Genomic DNA, 12142 nt, shown 5'->3' with positions numbered 1-12142 from the left:
CAAATGGAGAAATTAATAATTAATTTTCAATTTGAATAATATTTTCATTAGGATTTGATTGTATTGAATTAAATAGGAAGTGTCATAATTAAATAGTATGTCAATAAGGGGCTTAAATAAAAAAATAAAAAAATAGTTTTAAATTTTATATATTCCTCTTAAATTCCACATCTCTAATTCAAATCTCATTTGAATGAATTGAAAAAAAAAAAAAGATTCCTCCAAGAAGTGAGCCTTGAGCTATTTTAGATAATACAATTTATTAAAATTTAAAATCTAATTAAATATTTTAGATCGTGCTCATCACACGGGTGAGAAATTTCTAGTTTGTTTTTGAAATGTTGTTGATTGTTATTAAAGTATAATAAACAAGACTGATTTGAACTTTTAAAATTTAAAAGTATTTTTTTTTATTCTTCTTTAATAAAATAGCTTGTATATACGTGTGCAGTGTTAATTCATCCATTAACGCTCCCACACTTTTCCTTTGGATTCATATTGAATTTCACATGGAGACTTTCTCTAGCGTCTTGATTACGTAATTATGAAAATTCTAAGGACTTTATTAAGGATCAGATTTACTCCTCTTGTTTTATTTATACGGGGAAGAGAAAAGACTTTTTTTTATCATATTTATAGGAAAGTAAGAGAAATCTTTTATACGGATGTACAATTTTACTCTTTATTTATTATTGTGTTGACTTTGTTTAGATAAAATATAATGTATATCAAATATGGATGAAGTTGAAAAGTTGTTGGATTTTAAATAAGAATTAATGAAATTTAATGTTTTTCTTGATTTGTGTAAAACATATTAGAAGTAGCTTATAAATAAGATTAGAATAAGTACTTCCATGATCTCCTCATTTTGAAAAATTAGTCATTAAATGTCAATTGGCGATAATCATAGCAAAAAAGAGGTACTTATTTTTAAAAATGAATTTATCATGAAACATCACAAATTTATAAATTTGTATATGAACAATCCAAATTTGATTTGAACAATCATTACTCCATGCTACTCTCGGTTGGCACTTTTTTTTTCACTTATTTTTTTTCTTTAAGGAACTTGTCATATTTCATTAGAGCCACAAAGATGGGCTGAGCCTGTCAGGCCGGTTCAATTAAACCCGTTTAAATTGAGGACTGGGCTTGTAATTTGGATTCTTTAAAAGGAACTTGGATTTAAAAGGGCCAGCCTTGTAGGGCTTAAAAATAAAAAGGCCGGCCCTGTAAGGCCGCGAGTCGACTTGTTTAAGCCTACCAATAATAATTCTTTTCTTAATTTATATATTTTTTCTTAACCCTAACCTAAGTCTCTAACATTTTATGTACCCTCCCTCTCTAAGTTTCACTTTCAGTCTTTCACTTACTCTTAACTCACACCTCAATCTCTAATGATATTAAAACAAATAAAAATATATTCTCTATATCCTAAATTAGATTTCAAATTTGTATTTATTTGAACTAACAGTTATACATTAGAACTAGCAATTATAAACAAATATATTCCCCATATTAAAACAAAAATTTTAATGATGATTGATCCAACAGATACATATCAATTTGTATATATTGTTACAAAATTTTAATACATAAGTTAACACTTTTTCTATAGTGACTATATCATAATTTTTACTCTATATTTATATAGAGTTAAACAAACGAGTTAGACAAAACTATAAAAGACAGTCCTAAACAAAAGCAAGAAAAAAAAAACAGGACATAGCTCATTAAAAGCATACTATGGATCAATTCAAAGTGTTAAGCTATTTAAGACTTCTCATAAGATTGTGCAGCAAAGTGATTTTCACAATTAAAGCTTGAGGAAAAAAAAAAATACTAACTCCAGCCCTGAACATAAGACCTCATTTGACTACGAACGAGGTCTTATAATTAGGACTAGAGCTAGGAAGTAGACAACACAGAATCAATCCCCAATGGTTGCTAAGTTGAAACGTCTAAAACAAATTTAACATTGATATTTTTAAATAAACTTATTGGTGGGCAAAAAATTCAATTCAAAAAGACAGAAAAAGACATATTAGACTCTAGAATAGCTAAATAGTATTGAGAAGAAATCATTGATATTTTTAGAAGTTTAAAAGAGCCTATTACTAGTAAAGCATAATCAAATATTCTTACAATTGATGATAGTGTTTGTCTACTTTTTTTTTTTTAGTGAAAATGTTTGTCTACTTTTAATAGAACTTTTGGATGTTAATGTTATTAACTTAGTATGTCTAATGGATGTTTTAGATTTTTTGTATGTTGATGGACATTTAGATATAATGATCTTTTGTTTTTGTGACTTAATTTTATTCATATTTATGTCTTTTACTACTAATTTCATCGATTTCTTTTTTATTTTTTGATAAAACTTATGAAAAATATAGAAAATGAAAAAAAAATTTAAACAGGCTGAAAGTCTACGGGCCAGTCCTGAGCCCGTCTGTTTAAGGGCTAGGTTTAGTAAATTGGGATATTTTTAAAATTTTGGCCTGTAAGGCTGGCCCTTGTAAGCCCGCCGGCTCGTTTTCCCAGCTTTACATTTCATATACTATTATATTTCATAATATCTTAACTTTTTACATATTATTATTTAAATTTAAAATTTTAAAAAATTAAAATATCGTAACTTCCTAACCCATCATTAATAGTTTCTATCTGAATTTATTGGTTGAATATTTGAAGTTATTTTGGATGTTAGATTAAGAATGTTTATATGTATCTTTTAGTTATCAAAGCCAAGTACGAATATTCAATAATGATTAGGATATTTTTGAAAAAAGGAATAACAATAGGAAGTTAGAATATATCAAGAAAAAAATTTAAAAAATTAAGAAAAATTGCAGAAAAAAACCTTAAAAATTAAAAAGGCCGTTTACAAAAGTTGTTGCCATTTGCTTATCAATTGTTGTCAAAACTGATACTAATATTATAAATAGGTTCTTATTTGTAATTTTTTTTTACTTTTAAGGTCTTTTTTGCCATTTTTCCAAAATATTATATTCCTTTTTTTTTCTAACCCGAAATAAACACGCAAGTGTGGCACACCATAAACATGTGCCTGTACTCCATTATACAAAAATAAATACATAATAGAATTGTTTGCAACTTTTGTTCAAACAACCCAAATTTAAAATTTAAAAAGGAATTCACCTAAGTCATAATTAAAGGAATAAGTAGTTTCCCACACCGTTAAAAATTCAAAACCAAATAAAAATAAAATGGCGTACAATGTTCTGATTAACAAACCTATTCTTTTTGAAGCTAGAAAAATTAGCTTGTATTTATGATCCAACATTGGCATCCTCACAATAGATCTCATTGCATTAAGTCCTTATCTCATTTGTATTCACTTTAAACCTAAATCTTACCGACATATAAGCATATATGTAAATACGATTACAAAAAGTATCTTTATAAATAATATTGGAGGTTTTATTTTGATGTTTCTGGGGTGAAATTGGAATACCCTTGTCTCATGTCTTATCTGGAAAATACATACAAGATTATATTTCATCTCGCCCTGAAGTTTCCATTTAAAATATTTGTTATTACGATCAACTAAAACATTAACCAAGAAAATCGATGGATATGCTTGCCAAGTAATTTTTTTTTTTGTAGCCAAAGAATTTCTATTTTTGTTAAATTACAATAAATAATATTTATAAAAAATAATTACTATAAATAATTAGTCACAATAAACTCATGATCAATAATTTTGAAAAGTACAGTTCTATAAAGACTATATCATATTGTTTTGATCAACTAATTTGTTTTATTTATACAAGGGATGATGGCAATATGGATAAACATCAAACAAGAATTGTTGACAGTTTTAGACTTCTTAATGTTTTTCCCCAACCAAACTGCTTAAGAAACCCCGACACAGCAACTTACATTTATTTAAACAACAGATACAAAAAAAAGTAAATAAAATAAAAGACTTCATAGAGCTTGATATTCCTTCCAGAATTAGAATCGCCCATCAGCGTAAACCTGCATGAAAATTACAAAGAAAGAACATTAAATAAAAGGGAAAATTAGAGAGAAGGACCAATAAGGAGTGATATTCAAGGGAGAGGACCATAAAAATTAAAATTATTTAAAAGGACCAAACATACAAATATAAATTTAAAAATACTACCTCATACAAGCCTCCTACATTTTCTCCTACATTTTATTTTTAAAACTAATGTGAATTAATAAATTTTACTAAATTAAACATGGTTTCTCTCAAAATTTAAACTTACATAAAAATTAATTAAAAAATAATCAAATATTGTTCAATCATGTAAAAATTAAATTTTTTTTTTTATAAAACCATCACAGACTTTCATTGAAAATAAAAGTTATATAATTTTATTAAAATTTAGATTATTAGATAAATAATTTTAAAAATTTTAAAGAAAATTATTTCATTAAATTTCTTAACATTACATGAATTTTTTATTTTAAAATCTGATATAAATTTCCTATAAAATAAAAATAATAAGTAATAAAAAATTTCTTTGAATTTTTTAAAACCATTTATATAATAAATTATATAATAATCTATTTTAATTTTAATTTTAAGTTTTAAAACCACACCGTTAGTTAAAAAGAAAATTTTAAATTTTTATAAGGAAAATAAAATTATAATTTTTACACAAATAAACAATGTTTGCATATTTTCTAAGTTAAGTTTGAAAACTTTGAGAAAAATCAGGTTTAATTTAGTGAAATTTGTTGATTCGCATTAGTTTAAAAATAAAATGTGGGAGGGAATATAGGAAAAAATGTAGGAGGTTTGGATAGAGACAATATGGTATTTTTAAATTTATATTTGTATATTTTGTCCTTTTATATAATTTTAATTTTTTGGATCCTCTTCCATAAATATCATTCCCCAGTGGTCCATCTCTCTAATTCATCATTACAAAGAAGTGTTAAAATTCCTTGTTAATTAGCTCATTAATTTTTATAGCCGTTAATTATCATCCTGATTAATGATGAGTATACGTAAATACTTAAGATCGTTAAAATTTCTCTCCTATTGTGTACGTGTTCTGAAACCATGTAAAAAAGTTATTTTCCACTTTAGGAGACAAAATTTTTCACACAGCATAACATAAAATCACTTAAAATATGCCAATCTAAACACTCCATGTGTGTTTAATTATGAGATGAAGTGAAATTCACTTTCTTGATAAATAAAGGTTTTCATGTTTATGGAAGAGATTTTTCCTATTCTCCTATTAAACCAAATGAACCAATCCCTTTGTTTGGTTTGAGGAGAATGGGGGAAAAAAAATTTGATGAGTTTAATTCAGAAAAATAGACAAGTGGATCAGAAAATTTTGACAGAGAGAAAATGTAAGAAAAAATTAGTTGAAAACTTTCAACCCCTTCTCGTACATTATAAGAAAAAATGAACTCATTAAGAGTTTTCCTTCTTTCTCTCTCACTTCATTCCTCTCAAACCAAAACAAAGGGTCAAGAAATTCAAAGTATACAGAAATACGATAAAAATAATAAATTGCCTAGCATATGAATGAATTGTAATTACCCAATTTCAGGGTCGCCTTGCATGGTCTGCAATATCAGATTTCTTGCTCTTTCTTGGGTTTGAAGGTTTTGGGGTTTCATGATGGCTGCCATAACCAGCATTATCTGCGAGGCTTTCTTCCATGCTCTTCTTTGAGCTTGGAGCATGAGAAGACCTCTCATGGGAATCATCTTGCCTCATAAGGTCTGCAAGATCATTCTTTTTTGACCCTTTTTGAGAACCACTCATTTTGCCTCAGCAGCAAAATATAAGAACACTAAATATTTTGGGATTTATAATGTATGTTTGTTTCTTCCTAATCTTATGTTGCCCTTTGCCTATTTCAATTGTGGGTTTATATGTTGTCCTATTTATAAAGATCTTAGACGTGTGTGCATACAAATGGACATTTTTGTGAAAATGCGTTTAAATTTCATCAAAGTTTGATCAAAATTTTCTCAAGTTTTGTTCAAAGCCTTCGAAGACTACTGCATTTTGTGGAAATGGTTTGCTGAAGAGTTAAATGTTAATGAAGAGTGTGCGCAAATTAAATGAAAAGTTTTGCGAAGATGTGGAACAAATTATTAATGCAATAAGTACATGCAAATGAAAATTCTTTGAAAAATTGGTCCAAATTTCATCAAAGTTGAATCAAAATTGTTTACAAAGTTTTGTGAAAGTTTTATGAAACATGATCGACTTAAAGTTTTATCTAGATAACTTCTAATGTAACCTTAATTAATATGTTTATCTTGACATTAATACTTAAATTCTGTAATCCATGTGGAAATAAAGTTTTAGAAGCGTGATGTAATTATTAGTACACGTTGTGTGCGTCAAACAGGTTCTACAAAATTAAAATGCCAAGTGAGAGAAAATGAGAATTTAGTCTCAACCTAAATTTCTTGAAATTTTCTGAATGAGTTGACTACCGTATGCACGCAGAAAGCTTATCATATTGCTGCACTTCTTTTTTTTTTTTTTAATTACTATATTACTATAACTTCTACTACTAAACTTGTTATGAAATTATTAAGACGGTGTTTTTGAAATTTCGTGAAAAAGAGCCGTATATTTTTTTCCCAATCAATTCAAAGTTTTAAGCAGATTACATTCCCTTTATATTAATTTTTTAATCTTTTTATAAGTAAGATTTTAGAAATAGAATTATAATTATTAATTGACTTTCCGAGAAAGCTCTCCAGCTTTCCAAACTACAGGAACATTTATTTTTCACCAAAAGGGAAAATCATTTTCTCTATCCTCAGCCACACAAGTAATTTTACTTTATGGTATGTTTTGCAAGTCGAATCACATTATAAAAGAATAGAAGAAAGAGGAATGGAAATTGAAATGGAATGAAATGATATTACCTAAAACCTCGTTAGGTATATTTTAAATAAGACAAAAATGTATTTTTGCATAATTATGCTTAATAAGGAGTAGAAGATAAAATCGAAGCCAAATATGATAAGAATTGAGCATGTTATCTTTCATAGTAAAATATCAAGTGAATCATTTTCTTAATAAGCGGAAGCAAGTTTGACTTTCTCTCTCTCTCTCTCTCTCTATATATATATATTCCGTAATCGGTATATAGCTCGTTACACACGTAAAAAAAAAAACTTTGTGACAAAAATTCTTAACATGAACGCTTATTAAATGATCGCAAATTCATTGCAAATACCTAATAATATTTTTTGCTTCCTTGGTCGTGGGGACTTGCTTATCTCCACGAAACAATTTCAGTTCTCTCAATGTTTAATGAAATGGAAAGGGAAATGCCATGCAATTCATGTTAAGTAAACAAAGAATTTCATCGGATACTACTGTACATCATTTTCGTTTCCTTTAGTCAGTTTTCTTGTGAAGCAAATATGGTACTAATTTTTTATTAATAAATTTTGTTTAATCACATAGTTTAATAAAAGAAAAAAATCCCAAAAAAATACCTCTAAAATTTCAAAATCCCAAATCAAGAATGATTACAAAAATATGCTGTCATTTGTTTTTCAAATGTTATTAATTGTTATTAAAATATAGTCTTGTTGGACTTTTAAAATTTAAAAGTTTTTCCTTTTTTTTGGATTCTCCCTTAATAAAATAGCTTGCATATACGTGTGCAGTGTTAATTCATTCATTAAAGCTCCTACACTTGCTTTTCCTATGGATTCATATTGAATTTCACATGGAGATTTTTTCTAGAGTCTTGATTACGTAATTATGAAAATTCTAAGGACCTTATTAAGATTAGATTTACTCTCATTTTATTTATATGAGGAAGAGAAAAGACTTTTTTTGTCCTATTTATAAGAAAGTGAGAGAAATTTTTTATACGGGTGTACAATTTTACTCTTTATTTATTATTGTGTTGACTTTATTTAGATAAAATATAATGTATATTAAATAGGAATAAAGTTAAAAAGTTGTTGAATTTTAAATGAGAATTAATGAAATTTAAAATTTTTCTTGATCTGTATGAAATATGTTAGAAGTGATTTATAAATAGGATTTTTTTTTTTGGACAAAGACTTATGAATAGAATTAGAGTGAGTGCTTCTGTGATCTCCTCATCTTGAAAAAATTAATCATTAAGTGTCAATTGGCGATAACATAGTAAAAAAAAAAAAGTACTTATTTTTAAAAATGAATTTATCATGAAACATTACAAATTTATAAATTTGTATATGAACAATCCAAATTTGACTTGACCAATCATTAATTCCTCAATGCTACTCCTGGTTGGCACATTTTTTTTCACTTTTTTTTTTCCTTTTAAGGAACTTGTCATATTTCGCACACAGTTATATTTCATAATATCTTAACTTTCTACATATTATTATTTAAATTTAAAATTTAAAAAGATCAAAATATCGTAACTTCCTAGCCCATCATTAATAATTAAGCAAATTTTAGGAGGTTATTTTAGTCAGTAAACTTTCAATCCCATGATTAAAATTGCAATACCGAGGGAGTGTGGTACTCGTCAATCCCATGAGTGTGGTATTAAGCAATCCTAAGTATTAACAAGTATTTTGCACCAAACATGTCAAATTGAGTCATTCCCTATCCCAATCCCAACCCCCCTGTTTCCACATACCAAACATCCGTGCGCATGTCTATATGGGTGCATCTATAGCATCCTCTACACGTATTTCCCATTCAAACTAGCAACTTCAGATGAGAATTAAATGGAAGTGAGAAAAACAAGGCGGCACTATATGCCGAGATTCGCTCCGCTTCGGAGCTTCGACTCCTCCTGGTCTCTTCCTCTGATTTGACTCAATCCGTCATTTCCCGAGGTGCAAGGTACAAGCTCATGTCTCCTGTGGTGTCAATTGGCGAGAGCACCGGCGGGAGACCGTGAGAGGAGTCAAAGAGGATGGAGGAGAGGGAAGGGGAATAAAGGTCATTTCATGGATAGTGCGTGAGAGAGTGACAGAGTGTGTTTTCTTTGCTCTGTGTTGTCAGAAAGAGGAAGGAAGGAGACGGTGAGAGGGAGGCAAAGAAAGGAAGACTCAGTTGACTTGGATTGAGGGAACAGAGTCGACGAAAATGAGAGAGATAGAGGGCCGGAGAGTTGAAATGGTGCATTTAGTGGGACCCACGGAAGAAACCTAGGGACATTTGGGACGATTAAGCGGTGATGATATTTTTGTCCTGTTTTAAAATACCCATGTACTCCAAAATTTTGGGAGTATATTTTGAAAAAATGATAAATAAAGACCCATAATATATGAAATTGTGATTTAGACTCTCAATTTAAACAATAGCAAATAAAAACCCGATCTCATATTACAAATATAAAATCTTGGTAAAATGTCTGAAATACCTCTCAGTCAAATGACAAGTTGACTATGAAAAATGACAAGTTCAATAGATCAAATTACAACTTGACTGAGAGTATGCCAAATGACAAGGTAACTATAGGAAATGATAAGTTTACTTTAACGAATAACAATTTCAGTAGACCAAATCACAATTTGGCTGAGGGGTATTTTAGATATTTCACAAAGATTTCATATTTACAATATGGGAGTAGGTCTTTATTTGTCATTTTTCAGATTGAGAGTCCCAAATTGCAATTTCACATATTGGGAGGTCTTTATTTATAATTTTTTCATATATTTTTGTTCCCAAAATTTTGTTATAATACCTGATACTTCTTTTTAATATTATAATGGATAAATATGCATCTTGACCCAAAACTTAAAATATTATAACTTCAAAACCCATCATTAATAGTTTCTATTTGAATTTATTGGTTGAATATTTGAAGTTATTTTGGATTTTAGATTGAGAATATTTACTTGTGTCTTTTAGTTAGCAAAGCAAATTATGAATATTCAATGAGATAAGGTACTTAAATATTCCAGAGGTATCTAAGAAGAAGCATACAGCACTTGAAAGTTTTTTTAGTTCTTATATGCCCTAAAAGTTTATTTTCATAAAAAAATACAATAGCCATTATTTGCTGTTAAATTTGATCGTTAAATAATATAGTTTGACTAGTGTTTTTAATAGTCAAACTTAACGGTGGATAACAATTCAAAGCAGAAATGCTACAAAATAAAACTTTCAGAGCATATAAGAGTGAAAAAACTTTCAGGTGTTGGGGTGTTTCTTCCTATACACTTCCAAGATATTTAAGTACCTTATTCCAATATTCAATAATGGGTAGGATGAATTTTTTTTTTCAAGAAGGAATAATGATAGGAAGGTAGAAGTTGTCGAGAAAAACATTGAAAATATTATACTCTCATGTTTTTTAACCCGAAATAAACACGCAAGCGCGGCACAGCAAAAACCTGTGCCTGTATTCCATTGTACAAAAATAAACGTATCATAGATTTGTTTGCAGCTTTTTTCCAAACAGCCCGAATTTGAAATTGGAATATCCTTGTCTGATGTCTCGTTTCGAAAATACATATGAAATGATATTTCATCTCGTCCCGCAGTTTCCATTAAAATATTTGTTATTGACACAATCAACTAAGACTTGATGCTTGCCAAGTAATTTATCTTTTTTTTTTTTTTGGTCAACAAAGAATTTCTATTTTCGTTAAATTACCATGAATAATATTTATAAAAAATAATTACAATAAATAATTAATCACGATAAACCCATGATCAATAATTTTGAAAAAGACAGTTCTATAAAGACTATATCATATATTATTTTGATCAAATAATTTGCTTTATTTATACAAGGAACGACGGCAATATGGATAAACATTAAACAAGAATGGTTGACAGTTTTAGACTACTTAATATTTTCCCCCAACCAAACTATTTAATAAACCCCGACACAACAACTTGCATTTATTTGAAACACAGAGATATTGAAAAAAGGTAAATAAAATAAAAGATTTCATAGAGCTTGTTATTTCTATCAGCATTAGGGGTCTCCCATCAGCTTAAACCTGCATGAAAAATAAAAAGAAAAGACAATAAATAAAATCATCACAAAAAATTGTTAAAACTACTTATTAATTAGCTCTTTAATCTTTATAGCCATTACTTATCATCCTAATAAATTAATGATGAGTATACGTAAATGCTTAAGATCGTTAAAATTTGTCTCTTATTGTGTAGGTGTTTTGCAACCATGTAAAAAAGGTTCTTTTGCATTTTCCGAGGCAAAATTTCTCACACTACATAACATAAGATCACTTGAAGTATGCCAATCTAAACACTCCATGTGTGTTTATTTATGAGATGAAGTGATATTCACTTTCGTGATCAATAATGGTTTTCATGTTTATGGAAGAGAGTTTTCCTACTCTCATATTAAAGCAAATGAACCAAACCTTGTTTGGTTGGAGGAGAATGCATGGAGGAAGGCGAATGGAAAAACAAATTTTAATGAGCTTAATTCAGAAAAATAGGCAAGTGGATCATAAAATTTTGATAGAAAGAAAATGTAAGAAAAAATTAGTTGAAAATTTTCAACCCCACTTCGTACATTATAAAGAAAAAAATGAACTCATTAGAATTTTTCCCTTTTGCCTTTCTCACTCCATTCCCCTGGAACCAAAACAAAGGGTCAAGAAATTCAAAGTATACAAAAATACAATAAAAGTAATAAATTACCTAGCATATATGGATGAGTTGTAATTACTTCTTTTGGCGCGGGCCCGCAACGTTATTAAAATCAGGTTTCTTGCTCTCCCCTGGGTTTGAAGATTTTGCAGTTTCATGATGGCTGCCAGAACCAGCAACGTTATTAAGATCAGGTTTCTTGCTCTCGTTTGAGCTTGGAGCATGAGAAGACCTCTTATGGGAATCATCTTGCCTCATATGGTCTGCAAGATCTTTCTTTTTTGACCCTTTTTGAGAACCACTCATTTTGCCTCAGCAGCAAAATATAAGAACCCTAAATATTTTGGGATTTATAATGTATGTTTGTTTCTTCCTAATCTTATTTTGCTCTTTGCCTACTTCAATCGTGGATTTATATGTTGTCCTATTTATAAGGATCTTAGACGTGTGTGCATTCAAATGGACATTTTTGTGAAAATGTGTTTAAATTTCATCAAAGTTTGATCAAAATTTTCTCAAGTTTTGTTCAAAGCCTTCCAAGACTATTGCATTTTGTGGAAATGGTTT

General features: G+C 28.6%; 1 long non-coding RNA gene across 1 annotated transcript; it reads right to left on the bottom strand.

Annotated features, from left to right (window-relative positions):
• Positions 1-3769: 3769 nt before the first annotated feature.
• LOC114714978 (uncharacterized) lies at positions 3770-5858 on the bottom strand. Its single transcript, XR_003737506.1, has 2 exons — positions 5555-5858; positions 3770-4005 (listed from the first exon to the last, which is right to left on the bottom strand). It is a non-coding gene; the product is annotated as an uncharacterized LOC114714978 (long non-coding RNA).
• Between the last annotated feature and the right edge of the window lie 6284 nt (positions 5859-12142).

This window comes from Neltuma alba, unplaced genomic scaffold, assembly GCF_004799145.2.
Source record: "Neltuma alba isolate B1F8T4 unplaced genomic scaffold, ASM479914v2 tig00011559_pilon, whole genome shotgun sequence".
NCBI lineage: Eukaryota > Viridiplantae > Streptophyta > Magnoliopsida > Fabales > Fabaceae > Neltuma > Neltuma alba.
The sequence above is the reverse complement of the archived record's forward strand: the minus strand, read 5'-3'. Positions and strand labels throughout refer to the sequence as shown.